The 21342-nt window shown below is 39.6% G+C and overlaps 1 long non-coding RNA gene across 1 annotated transcript in view; it reads left to right on the forward strand.

Moving 5' to 3' along the window:
• Positions 1-1149: 1149 nt before the first annotated feature.
• The window catches only part of LOC118471328 (uncharacterized), a 103648-nt gene continuing 83455 nt past the window's right edge, over positions 1150-21342 (forward strand). Inside the window, exon 1 of the long non-coding RNA XR_008599574.1 lies at positions 1150-1698. This is a non-coding gene — a long non-coding RNA (uncharacterized LOC118471328). The remainder of the gene's footprint in view (positions 1699-21342) is intronic.

The raw sequence follows: 21342 nt of genomic DNA on the forward strand, positions 1-21342 counted from the left end.
TTCACAGAAGCATCTATGAAGTCCACTTTCCTTAAATGAGCATCTGTACCATCCATCCATTTTCTATACATCGCTTTATCCTCTGTAGGGTTACGGAGGGCATAACCCTACAGAGCACAAAGCGCTGGAGCCTATCTAAGCCGACCCTGGTTAAAGGCAAAGTACACCCTTGACACGTAACCAGTCAGTCACAGGGCCACACACAGACAGACAACCAAGCACACTTACATTCACACCTACAGACAATTTAGAATCATCAATTAACCTCAGTATGTTTTTGGACTGTAACAGGAAGCCAAAGCACTCTGTAAAACCCACACAGGCACAGAGAGAACATGCAAACTCCACACAGATAGACCTTAAACTCCACACACAAAGGCCTGAGGAAAGTTTGAGCTGTGAGGTGACAGTGCTAGCCATTGCACCACTCCACAATCTGTCCCAACTATTCTATTTAGCACAAGGCATGATCTGCAGATGCATAGCTGAAGAAAAGATGGAATATAACAGAGCCCCAGACAAACTTTTTCCACTGGGAGCACTCCCACCGTCTTAGAGGCGGAACACCTCATTTGCTGATCATCTGCTTATCAACAGACACCAAATTTATAGATCTTCACTGAATGCCTCACCGTGAAGGCTAGTTGCTGCTTAGTATTTGTGGTGTGCTGTGAGAGGTGTGTGACCGAAGTTACTTTGAAAAGAGTCATATAGTGCATTCTGATGTCAGAATTGTCCAAGATGACCAAAAACCTGTCTTTCTCCACCCCTGGCCTTCATCTTTGGAACACAGCAGCTAAACAGCTTGATTTTACACACCAGGCTCTCAAAAGTTTTGGTCCCAGTCTAGAACCCTGGGTGGGAATGCTGGTGCATTAAGCCTCTGGTCAAGAAGAGCTGATAAGCCAATGATCAACTTTACTATGCCAGACTAATTTCAGTTATAAGCTTTGAAGCTACCTTAAATGCAGTCATTGTAATATCTTGTGACAGTCTTGAACCGTGATCTTGAGAATGACAGATATTTCAACACAACAACCAAGACTTTTCCTCCACAGCCTGATTCAGATGAAATAAACAGACTTTAACTTGACAGAATTGATATTGCCAGGATGTGGCTACAGACACCAGTAGAAGGAGCTGCAGGAGCTCGGCTGTGACGTCACTCTAGTGGGCGGAGACTGAGGACTTGAACCCGGAAGTTGTACAACAGGTAACAGCAGCTGAGGAAATTTGATTTAGGTTCTTGAACTGGAGTTTATGGTGTTTAGAGGAGACACTGATGGAGGCCTAGAGGGTACACGACAGGCCGATGCCGGATGTGAGGCCTTCCAGAGCTGGAGGAGGATTTAGAAGATCAGATCTTTATATTCCCGGAGGAGCTGGAGTTGGTGGACGGACGAAATTTGCAGAGCCTAAACGCCATACGTTTTCTGATGTGATCTGAAGACATGAACGGACGTAACCGAAACAAATCAAAAGTTCTTGATGATTTATGCCGCTTGAAGATTGGATTTGACTGGCTGCAAGCTCTTAGTGGATTTTAAAACTGTGTGAGGTGGATGAAGGGATTTTGGTTGGCGCTCGAGATTTAGGACAAATCGTATATAAAAAAACTGCAAGGTTGGCCCGCTTTGACAGCACTGAGGTCTACTTTAAAGACGGATCGGCCCGCATGGACATGATCGCGATCAGAAGGTAAGAACAAATCACCTAACATTAGGTTTTATAACTTGTACGAGGGATCTCTGATGAGAAGATGCACAGCAGTAAGATCTGTAGAGGCTGGTGTAACAGCGTGGATCAGGCAGGACGTATGAATGAAAGCCTCGGTTATAAAGCACACTAAGTGGGTGGGCTGGACTTGAGTAGAAAACGATGGGACATAAAAGGGCCTAGTGACACCCTGACTCCATGCCTGTGAGCTCACAAAGCTCCATTACAGCAAATAATTTATTTAAATTTCTTATCTACCAACTAACAGCTTGAAGCCAGTTATGTGACAGCTTGCTGTGTCCTCAGAGAACATATCTGAGTGTGAATCTCTCCAGAGAGCAGAGTCACATTCATCACAGCCCCTTCTGATCTGTGTGTGCTTATAGAGGTGTAAACCCTGGAGTCTATCAAGACTGCTACTGCTAAATATATAGGATCCATGTGCACATAAACAACCAGACCCACATTCATATTCAAACTAATATCAATCTATTTTCTTTGTGGCTGCAAAACCAGAATCACAAACCCATCATTTGGCCCCGAATAAAATGTGGTTACAATGTGAACCTTGACTACAAATAAAATTTTCGGCAAGCAAGACAACTTAATCAGTTCAAATATATGGCAATATATGGAGTAGTAAAAAGTTGTGGTGGAGTTTCACACCTCGAACCAAAACACGAGAGCAAAACTCCCGTTTGTCTTGGACTGAAAAACTCAGCTTGTGAAAGGCAATCTCACACAGGAACATAAATCAGTGGGAAATAATTTACCCACAAAAAGCCACAACCCGTATTTCAAAATGTGTGTCCCAGCTGATGTGGCTCGTATTACATTGTATTATTTACATTGTGTTGTACTATTTTGTGGCTGCATTGATTTCAGGCAGCAGTAAAGTGTCCAAAGCAAATTTCTCCCTGAAGAACAGCAAAAAATAAATGTTCATTATTGAATCCCAAAGACCTCTCAGGCACTGCCAATTAGAAAAATAAAACCTGTTTATTAGCACGGCTCATTGGCACACTTCAACAAAAAAAACGCCTTCGTCATGTTCATCGTGGCCGTTGTCTCCATTCTGTTTTTCTTCCCTTTTCAATGTCCTAAATTATCCCACATGGATTATCATGATTCCCTTCTGGCTGCTGTGACGCTCCAAAATGACAGATGTCAAGAGCTCAGTGCCAGATCTACGTCTTCTTCTCGTTCTTTTTTTCTCTTCATCTTTCTCCCTCACACACAGAGTGGTGGGAAGTAACTAAATACTTTTACTCTTACTTGCTACTCTACTTACTTTAAGTGCCATACTTAAGCACAGCTTTGAGGTTGTTTTCAGGATAAAACATTGTATTTTCTACTCCACTGTATTTATGAAATTGCTTTAGTTGCTTTTAAAATTAAGATTTCGCACAATGGATGATTTAACAAGCGTTCTCATGTATAATACAGCACATAGTAAAGTTAATTTTAAAGAAATGGTTTTCAACCTTTTCGACTTCTGAACTCTTATATAAAGCAGTGTGTAGCCAGGCTCAGTTTTTTGATATTTATCTTTTCACGTGTTTTCATTTTAATAAATGTTCAAATGATCCAACATCTCAACAAAAATCACAGATGAGAGAAAAACTCAAAAACTGAAAACAAATTTGTGGATCTGGACTATTCTTTCTTCTTTATTTTTTTTCATTCATTCTCTGATGTCTCTGTATATAAAACTGTATATAAAGTACAGTTGTGCTGCAAAGTTAAGAGGTTTCCTTATTTCTGCATAAATCTGATCTAAAACATAATCAGATTTTCACACATGTCCAAAAACTACATAAAGACAAAAAAAAAAAAAAAGACAAAAATGTTATATTTGGTAGTTAATTTTTTTTAAGTAAAGTGATCTAATGCTACACATCTGTGTCTGGAAAAAAATCTATAAACCTTTAGGATTTAAAGATAATTTGAAGGTGAAGGTGTTTCTTTGAAGAACATTGGTCTGACAAAGTCTGATCTTCACAACACATGTTTGTGAAAGTGGCTCATGGCTCGAACAAAATGATCCAATGTTACATATCTGTCCAAAGAGACTGGACAGATATGTAAAACTGGATCATTTTACGCAATAAATAAATGACCAAGTTTAATATTTTCTGTTTCTGCATTTAGGACATGTGAAAATCAGAGAAGCACCAGTTTACTTCAACAGTCACATGCTGCTGACACACTGATGCTTCACCCTTAACAATCTAATGAGTGCAGATGTAACAAGATAAGTACTCAGAGAGCGCAGTGCTCCACCAAAGCTGCTCAATCCTTGTATGATTTCCAATGGATAAGTCCTGATAAATCCACAATGGTCGATTTGTGGTAGGATCACAATCATGTGATCATCAGCAGGCAGCTGATGTAGTGTTCACTTGTCGTCATAGTTACAGTGACTCCGTGCTGTTATCTCGCAATGATACAGAAATCTTGAACAAATCCATGGATGCAGACTATCAGCCGCATCACTGCCAAAATCTAATGAGGTGGTTCTTGTGTCATTTCTGACCTTCCCTGAAAATTTCATCCAAATCTGTTTTTGAGTAATGTTGTGCACGGACAAACAGACAGACATTGATCGTCACATAACTCTACTGCGTTCCTTGGCGGAGTAATAGTATGTCAGTCAGAGGGACCAAATCGGCAGTTTTACCTCAATATTGTAACTGCATTTTACTGCTAATACCTACATACTTTTCCTTCAAAGTGTTTCATGTAGGACTGTATTACTTTTACTCAAGTAAATCTTCTGAACACTTCTTCCACCACTGCACAAATACATAAACACAGTTTACACTTACTGAGACGCTGAACTCAGACACAAACATTGTTGTAATTTTCTCACACACTCCTCATACTGATGAGTTTGCTGGCCGATGAAGTGATTAGTTATATGGCTTGTATTTGGACTAAATGGCAGTAGGTGGTGACAAAACATGACGCATAGCCAGCGGAGCAGGGTCATTAATTACAGTCATTATACCCATCGTCTCCAAAACACACATTTACGCACAAATTTACACACAGTCCCTGTGTAACTGCCGCCTCGAAGTCAAATACCAAAGCACAACTAAATAAATGTGCACCTGTTGACACAGCTGGACAGACAGTGTGTGTGTGTGTGTGTGTGTGTGTGTGTGTGGAACACTCACTTCACTCTGTAAAAGTTACTGAGGTAAATTCGTCTCTGTCCATGAATTTCTGTGTTTTTGAATATACTCACGGTACACTGGCTTTGCAGGACATTCGCGCAAGACATGCGACAAACAACCTCACATTCATGCATCACTGCTGAGTAATAGCTAGTGGTCTGTGTGGTTTTTCTCTGACAAATGTCTTTCCTCATTAGACTCAAAAACATTCCCCTATTCCATGTCTCAGATGCTTCCTCGGTAGTAAACACTGCTCTCAGGCTGTAATATACACGAATTAACATTGTTTTGGTGTATTTTGACCATTTAAATAGTCTGTTCCTCACCAACATATGGCATAGGTTGGAACACAGAAGCTGGATAGCATCATGTAGCAGGCAACAAACAACAGGCACTGCTTTGGATAGGAGAGATTTGAGATTATCTGATAGCATCAGACCAAAATCAAAAGAGTTTTCATTCAGAAACATGTCTTTTTGGCTTCATATTTTTGACACAGTAAGTCACCCTAAATCAGTTCCCAGTTATTTCTAACAAGCTAACCTCAGTTAGGGACAACACACTTTCATCTCAGAGGTGAAACAATTATGGAGGTTATCACTTCTTACTGAGAAAATATATTTCTCAAACTGAACATACGATTTTCTTTATGGAAAAATCACAATCGCAGTATGTAGCAAAAAGCAGTGATGTGTGTGAGATTGGGGAGTGATGGGCAGATTGTGCGATGACAGGGAAGGAGGAGGTTAAGAGGTGCAGATGTCGAGTCTGACACGCAGTCTGACAATCAGCAGCCATGCTGTCTCCATTCTCTTCATTCTATCTATCTGTCTGCGGTGTCTCCTTCTGTCAGTCTGCAGCCTCCTGTGTCTCTATCTTTGTCCCACACTGGCCTCTACTCACACCGAGGTGATGTTTGCTGCCTCACTTTAAGTGTCTCACGGCTTCTTCTAGGAGCCCAGACTGATACTGGAAACCTAAAGACAGAATGTTGGTCTGTTCTTTGGTAATAAATTTGATGGCTCAAAGTAAAAATGTTTACATCATTTTCACATCCTGTTGGTCCAAAGAAAAACGATCCGTCTTGCAAGGAAAACAACCACTTCTAAAGCAGATAAAGTGCGACAACATTTGCTTGGCATTCACTTTCATGCAATCTGATCTCCGATCACGATGCCGGACTCCTGAACCCTCTGAAAGTTAAACAGGGCTTAGTAATGTCAGTCCTATTTTTACCACTCATCCATCCACAAACTATAATACTCTCTAATTTTCAGAGAGGAAAGTAGCTCCATTTGTCAGCACCGTCACTACTGTGTTTTCTCATTTGTCTGTCAGTAATTCAGCTCAGTGAGTTAACGGCAGCCTAATTCCCGCCGTTCATTCATTCGCCATTCACTCTCAGTCAGGTGTCAGCGGCTCGCTATAGGGCAGTGATTTAGTGCTGGGAACATAACTACTCCAAGTGGAAACTCACAGAGGGAAGGAAGGGCTTTCCCTCCTCCTCTGATGATTGATAAATGATAGTCAGGGGGCCTCCGAGCCTTCACTGCCCCGCTGTAATAACCGGTTACGTAGCGAGGAGAGACACGCGACTAAATCCTTCCACTGCTCCGTCTCTCAGTCTGATGTGTCTCCATCCTTTTTTGTTTCTTTCCCCTTTGCCTGTAACAGTGTAGCCACTGTCTGTGAATATGCTCCTAATCTGTGATGACTGAAGCTTTTCTGTTAGACTTTGGGGGCTTTTTCTGGAGCACACATCAGTTTGATGGATTGTTTGAAAATAGTGCACTGCAATTTCAAGCCAATTTAGGCCACCTTGAATTTACATCAGTTTCAATTGGACATACACTGAGTCCATTTTGGACAAGCAAAAACTAGAACATTTGTACATTTTGGAATGCACCTCCACAGCTGTTTTTTTTTTTTTTTTTTAAAAAGTCTGCTGCATCACTATTACGGGCTTTCGCAAGCATCCACTATAGTGTTGCTTTTCTTTTAGATCTAGATTTATGAAGCATTTCTTAGATCAGGGGTGTCAAACATACCGGCCAGAGGGTCCACTCCGGCCCACTGGATGACTTTGCAAAGTGTAAATATTACAGAGGAGACATTAACTGCAAGTTTTAAACAATTTCTAGACCATGACAAGTTCTTTTGATCATTAAATAAAATACTATTTTGTTCAACTCTGGCTTCCTCCCACAGTCCAAAAATATGCTGAGGTTAATTGATTACTCTAAATTGCCCGTAGGTGTGAATGTGAGAGTGATTGTTTGTCTTTGTATGTAGCCCTGCGACAGACTGGCGACCTGTCTAGGGTGTCCCCTGCCTTCGCCCGAGTCAGCTGGGATAGACTCCAGCCCCCCCATGACCCTAGTGAGGATTAAGCGGTGTATAGATAATGGATGGACTATTTTGTTCAGTTCCAGATACCTGTGACTAAATGTTTTGTGCTTTTGTAGACACACCATGATCTGTAAGTTGTAATGCACGTGTAAATCATCAACTGACGCATAATGTTGTTGAAACTGGACTTTTTTTAAAAAAATATATATATATTTACCTTAGGAAATTTCAGGTTGTTCATAATGTTTTGTAAAAAAGATAGTTCATTGAATGTGAACATTTTCAGAATGCACTTTTTTGCACTACAACAAAGGGTTATTTATAGGTTTTACTGCTCCGGCGCACTTGAGATCAGATTGGGCTGAATGTGGCCCCTGAACTAAAATGAGTTTGACACCCCTGTCTTAGATGGACAAGCAGAACCACTACAAATCAGGAATCCAGGACAGATCTGAGTCTGGTCTTGACTGACTTCTTTCACATCTTCTCACATCTTTCATATATAACCATTGTACTATACATTGCATTATATTACATGCTGTCAGAGCACTGCAGGACTCACTAAATATAAACATATTTTCAGAGGTCCTGTCTGTCAGAGTCAGTATACTGAAAACCAGGCTCATACAATCATCTTTAAATAGAATAATTATTTAAATAACTCTGTTGACGCAGGCACCTTGAAGCATTTTGACAACAAATTAGTTTGGTTTGGATTGAAATGTCACAGGATTTGCATTTCACTCTCCAGCAAAAATACTGATGAAAAATGAATCTGCATAACCCTGAATTGTGCCACTGAGATTATGTCTTCCAGTGACAGTTTTTCATTAAGTATTCCTGTTTTATCTTTGCATATATAATTGAGGTAAGGGAAGTAAAACCACTCAATTAAAACTGGGGAATTATTGTCGTCATGACCAAGAGGGGCTTGATACAGAAGAGGTTCACTGCATCGACACTGAATAGTGTGTTACACAATCAACCAGCATGAAAGGAATTCCTGTGGAGACTGGGATGGTAATCAAATTCTTTTTTTTTTTTTAAAGTTGTCATAAATAGTTTTTCCAGGTTCTTTTTAGTTGCAGATATCTTTTTTATTTTTTTAGTTTTTGTTTTCATGATGACAGATGGTCCAAATCCCATCGGGGATAAGTGGGAGTGGATTCAAAGCTTCTTCTAATCTTGAAACATTTTTATTATGAGAGAGCAGGTGTGGAATTATTCACGAAATTTTTACAGGTTTATGCTCAACTTATTAACAGAGTACTTGAGATTTTATGTTCTATTATTAAAGACGTTTAATATTCACTTTGGCCAGGCACTAAACTGTTTGATTCCAGTTCCTCAGGCAGGTTGAGCTTGGTTGGGCTGTATAGCTGTCAGATGTGGTCTAAAATGTTTGGTCAGTGGTCAGGAAGCAGCTCCTGGTAGCTACAGACATCACTACATCAGAATAGTTTAATCATGTTCCATTCACTATCATGTTCTTTGATAGTTTCTATTAGGATTCTTGTAATCCTCCCCATCATTCAGTTAGCTGGGAATTCGAAGAAAGTGCATCACATTTCTAACCGATTTTTTCATGATAGGACATCATTAAAAATAATTCAAAAATAGATTTACATTTTAAAAAAAAATAAATCCTTAAATCTGACAGCAAGGTGCTAAAAAAAATGGTAAAAATAGGGGAATGCTGTATCATTGTAAACTGTAAAAACTCCGAAAATAACAGGAAAAAACAGTAAAATATATAATATATAATGATATATTTTATGAATTTATGAATTTTAATACAGTAAATCTGTGTAATTTATGGTCACATAGTGTAAAAAAATTTATTGTGAAATAACAGATTTTTGAAGTGGTCATTATTTATAGTTTCGTTCTGTTTATTGTTTATACAGTAAATTAATAGTTTTTCTGTGATTTTGCTAGTTATTAACTGCAATTTAACAAAACAGAATCTGTAAAATAACACTAACTTATTATTACCATTTTTGAATCCTCAATATACTTAATTGTTCTTTCAAATAACAGCCAGTATCTGTGAAATTACATTGTTTTGGGGAGTTTAAAGGCAATTTAAAAACACATGTAATGTTATACTCAAACAATTTAAAAAAAAAAACAAATCAACAACAGATTTTTGATTTAGATGTTATTTACAGTTTTGGCCATTTTTTAAGGTGTGGGTTAATGTCTTTTGCCTTAATTTGTTAGATTTTATCTTTCATTTAAAATGCAAATCTGTAAAATACAAGATTATTAAATAAAGAATGTTCAAAATTAAGAAATTGTTTATTTACAGTGTTTGTTACAATAATGATTAATATCACTGACAGAAATAAAAAATTAAGAAAATTATGGTCAAAACTAACTGATATTTGAAAAATGCTCTCAAAATATTGCAAAAATAAGCATTTGCAAACTTTATACGACAGTTTATGGCATCTATGTCTGAATGTTACCAGAATCCCTGAAGTTGCTTCAGTTTATCATTTTAAATGGACAGTTACAATTTCAAAGCATGATGCACTTTCTTTGAATGCCAGTTAATGGTATTCTTTGTCCTCAGCTGATTTTGGAATTGAGCAGCAGAATAAAACCCAACCGCTCATCTATCCATCTTTAATTCCCCTTCGTGTTTCTTAAAGAAAGACAACACCCTTGGATGGAGATATAACCCAGTGACTGCTACAAAAGTGTCTGATAAAATCTGCACATGTCCTGCTTGCTGTCAACAAGCATGGTTGGCATCATCTGCTGTGATCCGACTCATGCAAGGCTATAACGGAAGAGTGCCACAAGCTGTGTTCAAAGGGACATACCTCCATCTTGAATATCAAACATTTGGCAGCGGACCCAGCGCGAGTAACCCAATGAGCGATCGGCAGGACAGGGATAAAAGCTGACCCCATGGGTAACATTGCTAATCTCTAAAAAAAGCTGGTTATCCTGAGCTCCTGTATGGGCCAAGCTGGTCTTTGAGCTGATGTCGTATTTCAGGATCCATAAATGTTGATTAAAGCAAAACAGTGATTTGGATTCTACTCACTTCTTTTGTAAATAATACTACAGCTACTGCTTGTTTGAGCAGTACTACAAGATGATGTTGGCTTCTGGAGCGTGTCATAACTTATGTAGAGATTAAGAACAATAACACAAAACATCTTTTCCCCTTTTTCATCACATATATGGAGATGTTGTACAAAGCAACAACGTGCCGTAGAGACAAAAGTCAACTGTCCTGAGATTTGATAGATCAACTTCATTCACTAAATTCCAGTGTCCAAGTTTTGGTGAATGTGTCTGAGAGCAAATGTAAGAAGTAATATTCATTACATAAGATGGCTTCCATGCCTTTAGCTGATGAAGACATTTATATAGACCTCTCCAAAATTACTTAAAACCCTTTTATGTTTCCTGAGCTCAAGTCCCATTCACTTCTTCCTACAATTTCACATCTATTACAAACTGAAATGCCTGTAAAAATACGTCATGATGTCAGAGTCCGGTCAGATTATAGTATCTATCCAAATTTCAACAAAGTGCTTACATGAGCTAAAATTGAGTCTGTTGCTTCCATCTGTTTATAGGAGTCTTTCCTCTAAGTTTTTTTAAAATACCTGCAGCATCAAACAGCAGCAGGATTCATATTTAGATCCGAATATTCCTGGACTGGAAGTGGAACACTGAGGCAGTCTACAGGAAGGGACTGAGCAGACTCTGTTTCTGAGGTTGCTAGGGTCCTTTAATGTGTGGAGAAAGATGTTGCAGCTTGTTGTTGCTAGATTCTATACAGCTGTCTTTTGGGACAGCAGTGTCAGAGCCAGTGACACCAAGAAACTGAATAAACTGATAAAGGAGGCCAGAGACTGCTCTGGAGCCTGTGGAGTTGGTCGCTGAAAGAAGGATGTGGCACAAACTACTCAGCATAATGGACAACACTTCACATGCTCTGGAGGAGCTACTTATCAGAGATTTTACGGTTGGAGGCTCCTTCAACTCCACTGTAGTAAGAACTACTGCAGAAAGTCATTCCTGCCCACTGCAGTGATGCTGTACAAAGTCTCCACTCACGCAGGGACAGACTTTTCACGCTCAACTTTAATTTGCACTGTGAGAGTTCTCGCTAATGTTATCTTAAATCTGTTTTTTATTTTATTTCAAATTAAAATAGTGTTTTAATGTGTCTGTGTATCTATCAACCTGTGAGCATCTGCAAAGAGAGAGAGAGTTGTGCACGTTGGCATGTGTGACACCACAGCGGTAACTGCATTAATTACTGTAATTATAAATTATTCCCACACAGAGACAGGATCAATCAGGACCTAATGGTAAATGACACTGTGTACTTTTCTCTGCGTCAAACAAGTGCGCTGTCACACACAGAGTCACAGCTTAACAGCAGTTAAATCATTACTTACACAGCTGAATCCTGAGCTCCTTCACAGCTGGATGTTATCTTACTGCAAAACCCTGATCCATTTACTAAAGTCAAAATAGTTTCCTGTCATACCAGGTCTTTTTCTAAAAATTTTTTCTTCGTTTCACAGTAGGATATTTCCACCAGTCTCTTGAACGTGATTTCTCATCTTTACGCTACCTAACTACAGCAACACATAGCCTGATGGAAATACATTTTAGTATCCCATAAGTTGCTGGACTTTGATAAATTATCATCACACACATGCAGTGTTTTCAGTACTGAAATCATAAATAAACCCTTAATATCTTGCCTACATGGCAGCATGTCTTCTCCTGGGCTATTTGAACAGTTTTAACTTTCAAAGACAAAATATCTGTGCACATCAGATAATTGCGAACATTATCGGTAAAATTTGAAACCAAAGTATATCTATTGATATAGTGTTTGACTTGCCTTATAGCTTGGAGCAACAATACCAATACCAATGGTTGCTCCAAGTTGACTGAGATATTTGATTATCTCCGGTGTATAGATTCTGTCATACGGTAAAATTAGTATCCAAAGGTCTCAGAAGGCAAAATATATAATGGAGTTTCTTAACAAATGGACACTTTGTATATCACCTTTTCTATTTTGTTCTTTTGTTTTGTTCCCTTTTTATTGTTTTTCTGCTTCTTTGCTGAAAAAGAAAAAGTCCTTGTGGGAAAGTACAGATGGGAGCTAAACTACCTTAAAGATTTTGTAAAGTGAAATTGTTCTTCAATTTTTGGTGCTTTACTCTTGAGTATTTTGTGTTTTTTGCTCCAGGAATTACAGCGAGCAGATACTAAACTCCTCAGTCCGAGACAAAGGACTTGTGCACGCTCAGATGCTTCTGCACTTTTTGTATTGCTGGTGCATTTTGACCTCCCTGTGGCTGTTTCCACTGTTTTTCTCCAGCTAATGCTTTGTCATCTAAAGCGGTGATGTTATGTGAATTAGCCTGTGGCGGAGATCGCCTCGTGGTAGTGATTCATCACCTGTTTGGCAGAGGTGACTGCATGAACGACTGAGTGAGCGGTTACTGGTATGACGTGCAGAGCGTGCATCTGGTATAGGGGGTTAATTGAGGGCGATTAAGGTGATTAATAGCTTTGTTTGAAGTGAAAACACAAGACAGACTGGCTTGTGTTACAGAGAAAATATTTTGGGGAAAAAATCCATCAGTGGCCAGAGTGCAGAATGGATGGAGAAGGTAGCAGTCAGGTGTGTGTTGCACTCAGAATATTTAGGCTCTCTGCTTAATGGCAGCATGAAAAAAGACAGAGTCCACATTTGTGTGAGTGTTGGATTTGGGAGCTGGCTGTGTGTACAAGGAAATAGAGACATAGTGTAGACTCATGTGTGGTCATCGAGGGGGAAAGAGTAATATTGACATGGAGCTGACTTCCTGGAAAAAAAAAAGCTGCACCATTCCTATTATTGTCTAAGTGAATAGTTTTCTGTGTGTGTGTGTTTGTGGGTGTCTCATACATCCATGCTCAAATACACTTCACTTGAACTGTGATTGTGGAAATCCACAATTTCTCCTCTACGCATGCTGCTCCCCTTCGCCCCCAACCCCGACGTCTCGAAAATCTTGTTTCTCTCAAACAGGAAGCAATTTCACTCAAGTGGATTGAGAAACAGCTGCATTTTCTTCGAGCATCGAGGTTTTGGACAAGCGGAGCTGCAGCATCCAAAAAAACACCCATCCATCATGGTGAATATCCCTCATTTTGTTTCACAGCAGTGCTGATTTGCTGCTGTGATTTAAGATTTTGTTGGAAAGAGAGTAAGAAATCTGTCAGGAAGGAATTTCATCGAACAGTTCTGCACAACCTTTGGCAGACTGGGACCTTAAAATCCAAAAGCTTTTAGACCTCAGGAGCAAGCACCGAGTGATCTTTCTTAACCTTAAGACAACACAATGTTGTTTCATAATTGATCATTTAAAGAGGAACTACCAAAAAGTTGAATGATTTACAAGAGACAGATTGAAAAGAAAAGTATTGTTACACTAAAGATGCACAGGTCAAAATATTCACACTTTCAGTCTAAATACAGTTCCACACTCACACTCCTCAATATAAAGCACCAGTTTTTCATTTCCCCTTGGCCAAATTGTCAGCTTTCTCTACCTGCTGGTAAATCAGCTGATTCTTTCGTGCATCTCTCTTAAAATTTGGTTTGTTCTAAACAGCATCAGTCCACTTATGTTTGCATTTTCCCTGTGTTACATGTTTGGGGAAGGATTACGACTTGAGAGACAGCCTCACTGTGCTCCAGCCCACATCATCTTTGCCTTCCTGAAGTTAAACTCTCCTCTCTGACAGCCACCTCACCTATTCCCCTCATAAACCTTTTCACCTAACTCCTGCATCAGTGTCTGCTTTTGTGTCTAATACTACACAGTAACAATATAACAATAAGAATAATAATAAGCCAAGCAGCACACATATACAGTCATGGAAAAAAAATTATTAGACCACCCTTTGTTTTCTTCAGTTTCTTGTTCATTTTAATGCCTGGCACCACTAAAAGTACACTTGTTTGGATAAATATAATGATAACAACAAAAATAGCTCTTAAGAGTTTAATTTAAGAGCTCATATCAGACATTTTCCATGGTTTTCTTGATAATAACCAAATTCACTTAAGTTCTTACATCAATAGCTATGGCATTGTACTGCCAAAAAAAGCTTTTAGGATTCCATGTTTTCTTTTCTGTCTGTTTTAGTCACATGATCCACACAGGAGTTAGTACTTAATTGCATAACCATTATTTTTGATGACTGCAGCCATGCATCTTGACATGCTCTCCACCAGCTTCTGACATTGTTCTGCTGTCACAGCAGCCCATTCCTGTTGCACAAATTCAAACAAATTTGCTTGGTTTTTGGGCTTGTGGTTCTCCATTTTGTGATTGATGATTTTCCACAGGTTTTCAATTGGATTTAGATCTGGTGATTGAGCAGGCCAAGGCATGGTTCCAATGTTCTGGTTCTCCATCCAGGCTTTAACTGACCTTGCTGTGTGGCAAAGGGCATTGTCTTGTTGCAAAATCCAGTCATGGGAGGCAGGAAAGAGTTTTCCAGCTGATGGAAGAAGACTATTTTCAAGAGTCTTCCTGTACATGACCTGGTTCATTTGCCCTTCACACAACTGAATTTGCCCTGTTCCACCCATACTGAAACAACCCCAGAGCGTAACTGATCCACCCCCATGTTTTACTGTAGGGGTAAGACAGTCTGGTTTGTAGCTTCTCCAGGCTTCCTCCTGACCAGTAAGTTGGCTGGAGTGGGCATCAACTGAAAATTGGGTTCATCACTGAAGAGAACTTTAGCCCAATCATCACCCGTCCAATCCTTGTGATCCCCAGCAAAGAGTAACTGGGCTTTCCTCTGCCTTTCATTGATAAAGGGCTTCTTCCGTGCCCTGTGTGACTTCAGACCAGCTTCAACAAGTCTGTTTACAACTGTCCTTGCTGAACAAGTCACATTTCTAGACAGTGCCCACTCATTTTTATGGTCCCTGGAGGTCTGATGACGATTCCTGACACAGGAATGGATGAGTGCATGGTTATCTTGTGGGGTAGAAAGACGTTTCCTGTCGCGACCAGCTAGCAATTTGGTAGAACCATGTTCGACTTGTTTTTTCTTGGTGTAATGATCTTGGAGATCTTCAGTTTTTCCACTACCTGTCTGTCACTCATGCCAATTTCCAGCAGTGCCAATATGGCTGCTTTTGTGGCTTCACATAATTCTTTTGTTTTAGGCATTATGTGAGAGCTGACAACTTCTGAGTTGTGCTACAGCTTGAATGTAAGCAGGAAACCACTGTAGGCCTCTGCTGCTTATGACATGAAATGGCCTCTTATATACACTGGGAATACAATTACATGTCAAATAGGACATAAAGTATTATGGAATCAGCTGCATTTTTTTTTTTGTCGTGTTCATTGTATTATTCAAGTAATATGCATTTAGTGGTACCAGACATTGAAATGAACAAGGAATTGAAGGAAACAAGGGTGGTCTAATATTTTTTCCATGACTGTGTTTCTGCTTAAATTAAGCTTTTTCCTTGACATTTTTTAAAAATTTCACTTTAAGCAACATTTAAATTAATAAACATAAGTGAATGAAACATTCCAAAAAATACACAGCATTGCATGTCACGGCTCATCCCCATACCATGTGACATTGTTGTAATATTGAATAAACTGGCCTTTTCAAAATTTCCTTAACACCAAAAGGCCTGTCTAGACCTTTGATGGCTGTCTAACATAACTCAACCACTTCTGTCATCATGCACTTCACCCTAGCTGCAGCTACATCCTGGTAATGTTGCTTTTTACACACAATTGTTGTTCACTTTCCACAACGCTACACCTGTCACACATTGGTTACACATGAGGCTGCATCTCTCTCATCGGTTAACCACAAATACATGTTGTCACATGGACAAATGAATTGTGAATTGTTGCAGGGATCTTCTAATGCTGATAGTTTCTGGGGTCACCTCTAACGGTCTCTCTTTTCATTCTTGGTTGGCGCATTAAGCTGCTGCATTCTGAATGAGCTGTAACTAATGAATCATTTATTACTCGGAATCCTTTATCCCAGAAATGATGTCCCAATACATTTGTAATCAACATACTGCTTGCTCAGTTGTCATTTCTTTTCAGACACAATCATATATCTGATGGGGTGGGACTTGTTATTCTGGTAACACAAATAATGGGAAAGAAGCTTCAGATATGTTGTGAAAGGGTCGAATTTTAACCTAAAGCATGATATTTTCCTAAACCTCAGCAAAGACAAAGTGGAAAAACGACACTTAAAGACTAAGAATAGTGGTCACACAAACCCCAGTCTCCTGGATGAAAGTCATCCAAGCTCCTAATGTGGATATTGTGACTCATTGGAAGTGGAAAGGTTTCATACTACAGGAGAAAAAAAATCCCAAAACATAATAGAGAACGAGTTGTGCAGAAAATTTTTTTTTTTTTGGAGACAGGGCTGTTACTTGTTATACCTCTTCCTGATTCTTTATTTTTTGTTTGTTTATCAGTGTGGAACATCCTATTTTTGCTCTTCTTTGAGTTTTTAATTAAATGTTCAGCCAAGATGTTAAGATTTATGGGGGTTCTTTGTTCACTCTGCATCTTCTATTCCACCTGTTTACTTCTTTGAATTGCTTCTTCTTAAACTCAACCCTATTTAGAAGAACTGTTCATGAAGCATCATTAAACTTAGATTCTTTATTCATAGCATCATGTGCATTAAAAGTGGGCACTCCACTGGACCAGACAGAGCGAGATACAAATTGGATAGCCATAAAATATAGTTGAGTGCAGCCGTGCGGTCAAGACTATAAGGAAAAATCTCTGCCTGCTCTTCTATCAGCAGCCATCACCATATGCCATATATATAGTGAGTTCACAGTAAGCTCACCTTTAGTGCTTACTCAGTTTATATCCCTGGTAAAGAATTCAGGAGCAATAATGTTATATAAATTGAATAAAGCTGGTCTAGTGCAGCATGAAAGTGTAAATTTCCAACATACCTATAGTGATTGTATTTATGTTGGCAATTTAGCACTAAAACACATGGGAAACAAGTGAGGTGTCAGAAAATGTTCAGAACATAGTGTAGTATCTACACTGCAATCTATCCCTTAATGATGTTGCATTACAGCAAAAGGAAATGTATGATAGGAAGGTTTTCCCCTGAGAAATCTCTCCGAGAATTTGTGAAATGTGCCGTATTTGGCTCAGAGGGAGCAAAGGGAGATAGTATTGGGATCTGTCAAGGTCGCCTGTCAAAAGCAGGACGCGTGTCTGAATTACGAGAAGTGTTTCATTTCAAAACAGAAAACACTTCATAACGAATAGTGAGAGAGCTGAGCAGGAAGACAGATGCAGTGATTCCACCACCAGTCAAAACACCGACCTGAAATAGATGCTTTGTTCCCCATAAATGGCTTTAACACGTGTTCCCCTGAAACTTGAGATGGATAATAACGTCTTTTTACAGACTCTATTTATATTGTAAAAGCTATTAGACTAAATTGTATGTCATCCTCTTTTCCTTCTGTGTTTTTCATCTTTTAGTTTTGGCACTTGCTTGGTCGATGGGTTTTGCTCTGAGCATACGCTCAGTTGACTAAAAGGGAAAGTAAAACGCTTTCAAACATGTTGCTGATCTTGGCAGGTTGTATCACACTTATGAGTTACAGCAAGCTACAGGGTTCCTGCTATCACGGCATCTTAACCCGACACTTTTCCTTGAACTCTCCCTCCCAGTGCGCCGCCTTGTGCCAGCTGTTATTCTTAAAGGTCTGTGAATCGAACATCAAAACACAGTTTTATATGTTATTAAACTCCACTGTCCTCTCCTTAAAGACCTCAGAGATAATCAATCACCTGTAAAAGGGTGCCAATATGTTAGCATACGAGGGAGTGTGCGGATCAGGACATGAATAACATTGGGGTGGATTGGATTACCGGGAGTCAGAATGTGGTCTGTGGGATTGTTTAAGTTTGGGTTTGCAGAATTTTCTATAGAATAAAATCTGACCCAAGCTGGATAAATACTGCTTTAATGGTTGGGCTGTTTTTGCATTGATGTTATTGCTGCCACCCTTGGTCTATAAAGTTCCTGAACTTGCCCAGCGTGGGCTGGTTTTAGCTTATAAAGGTGAGAACTCTCTGAGGCCAGGAAACAGAGCTGTGAAGGTTCTACTAAAGCTGTGTGGAGCTGATCACAGCTAGAGGCCTTCTAACGTCTCAGAGGAAACTGCTGACATTTATAACCTGCATTACAAAGTATTTATATGCTAAATAATCATATCTGATGAAAGAAATGACTGCGCTCATCCCCTCCTAGCTTCTTCTTTGTGTCTACATCTGCAAAACTACCTCATTCCCTGCACTGAGGGCAAGGGAAGGATGAGTGCTGATTAGAGGGAAGCATTGCGAAAGCATGTTAATGAGAATAAAGGGGTAAACAGAGGGCAACCCGGAGGAGGTGGCACCATCATTCACCCACATCGAAATCAATCCACGTATTATGCTGCAATTGTTTGCTTTGACATTAGCAAGGTGCTGATAAATGCTAAAAACGACGTCATTTTGACTTCAATTTGACATTACGGTCAGACTGGATTTCCAGCTCGGTGCAGGCTGTTGTTTCAATATTTCTTCAGCGCTGTAATGTTCTTTGGAGGCAAAGACAGCTAGCGAGAGAGAGGTGAGAGAAAGTGCGGTCTTGTGGTCTGCTTTGGTTTCTAATATTGCAGAGGTAGTCCTTCGGCAGCCAAGCAGCACCATGTGATGGTAACCGGATCGCCACACAGCTGCAGCCGCGGGCACCCTCGGTCGTCCCCAAGGCCGCTGGAATAGCGACAGGGCAGCTCCACACACATGCAAGCACACAAATACTGTCCACGCGCACACACACACACACACACACACACATCAGCGTATGGAAAATCCCAAATAGTACAGGATGGGGGTAAGTGGGGAGGTGCGGGAGAGAACTCTACACTGCCTGTTTCAAAGATGTTTTTAAAGCTGTGAAATTTCTCGTCCGACCACGGCAGGCTCAGTTACACACAGGGCTGTCTTTTAAACTGAGAGCCTGTATGTTTGTTCTGCTGTTAAATGAAGGGTGGCGGTGGTCAGACGGGAACCCAACTACAGTCAATTAGGAATGTCTCTGTCAGAGGGCAGACCAGAGTCTTGTTCTCTATTAAAGCCTTGTTGTTTCTATTAGCTCTGATGGCCGTCGCTGTGAATATATGGAACTACTCTGATGGATATAAAGCATGTTAACTCGAAATAGTTAGAGGTGAAAGAGAACATGTATAACTCTAACTGAATTGTCTCGTATGTAAAAATCTGAATATAGTTGTTTTTTTTACCTTGTAAACATATCCATATGGTGTTTTTTATATGCTACTAGATATATCATGTTCCACTATTAATATCTCACATTACACCTTGCCATTGTGTAGCGTAGAGTGTGGTGGAATTCCAGCGATGTCGAGAGAGGATGAGGAGGCAGACACAGAAACAGGCTGCGAGTAAGGTTTATTGATATCAGGAGAAGTGACACCGACAGAGCAGCAGTACATGCAAGCATCGGTTCTGAAAATTCTCTCTAATCTTTGGATATATATTGTGTTTTGGAGAAGGGTCAGATTTAGATCACAGACCAATATGAAGACAACTAGTCTGCTTAGTCACATCAGAATAGACAATATCTAGTAATAGTTTTTGAGCAGAGTCTTAGGTGAGCTGGTGTGCTGAGCTGCAGCAAGAGGGGTCAGGTGGGTGGAAAATAAGGCCTCATAGATGGCACATTCTAAAGGAGGCAGCGGTGTAGAGTTCATCTCAGCCATTTCAAGGCCGGAAGGGATCATTTTCATGGAAACAACCTGTGTAATTTCGATACGCAGAGATGAGTTTTGGAGGCTTTAATCTCTGCAGAGATATTTGCTGGACCAGATCAAATCCAGGTTAGAGTCTGAGCAGCGACATTTGAACACTTTGAGAATATGCTTGTTTGATTTAGTAGCAAGTTATAAGAAAATCAAAACCCCTATCATGCTTTGTTGATGAAGGATACATTCATCTTACCTCAGCATAGCGAAAGGTGGCATGAGGAAAAATGTATCATGTTGCCGCCAGAGCTGGAGGTTTTCTGTTTTGTTATTGTTCATCCATTCATCTATTTGTCCCATTCTTTTGAACATGGTATTTTAGGAATGACTTGTAGGGATTTCTTGAACCCACAATGAACTGCAAATATTTTGGAGGTCAACGTTCACCATGAGCACAACTCAAGAATTGATATGCTAAATAAGACTATTTTCTGCAAATGTCAGATAATTCATCAATGCCATGACAAAGTGCAGTAATTGTATATTCTTTGGATCTTCTCTGCTACTGGGTTGAATACGTGTGTGAAGCTTCCACATTTTGTAATTTGCAACTTCTTTGCTGTAACATCTATATTCAGAACATTGTCTACTGCCAAACCTGGAACTCTGTGTTCTATCAGAATTAGTGTTATTGGCCAATTATTGAAACACAAACAAGACATGAGACTCTTTTTTTGTTTTTCTCTAAACTTACACACTTCAGAGTCTAGACTGTATGTATTATTTGAGCGTGGACAGACATGGATGTAAACTACAACTTGACTGGCTAGTGGAGGCAGACAACCACAGGGCTGTAATTATATTTTTTTTGTGAAATAGTCCTTGACTTATGAGCCCAGCCTTTCCTGAAGTGCACAAAATCTGTCTGTACTGTCCAGACAGATTTAAGTTGGTTGTCTGGTGGGATGATCTGTTGAGCATGTCTTGTTTGTGTGTTTGTCCATTCATCTCTCATGAGGTATTTCTGGTCATACCGCTGGTCTGACACTTGCAGAGACCATACATCTTCCACTTTTATCTAAACTTTTTTTTTTTTTTAAATACACCAATTTGATTCCTGAAGATCAAAATATATAACTCAAACATGTCTCAGATATCATTGTCAAATTTGGGAAAACTTTGATGAATGACTCTTGGCAGTGTTTTCTAGACTCTAAATATATTACTCCACTGGCTGGAGAGGGACACGATGATTAA

This window comes from Amphiprion ocellaris, chromosome 2 (genome assembly GCF_022539595.1).
Source record: "Amphiprion ocellaris isolate individual 3 ecotype Okinawa chromosome 2, ASM2253959v1, whole genome shotgun sequence".
NCBI lineage: Eukaryota > Metazoa > Chordata > Actinopteri > Pomacentridae > Amphiprion > Amphiprion ocellaris.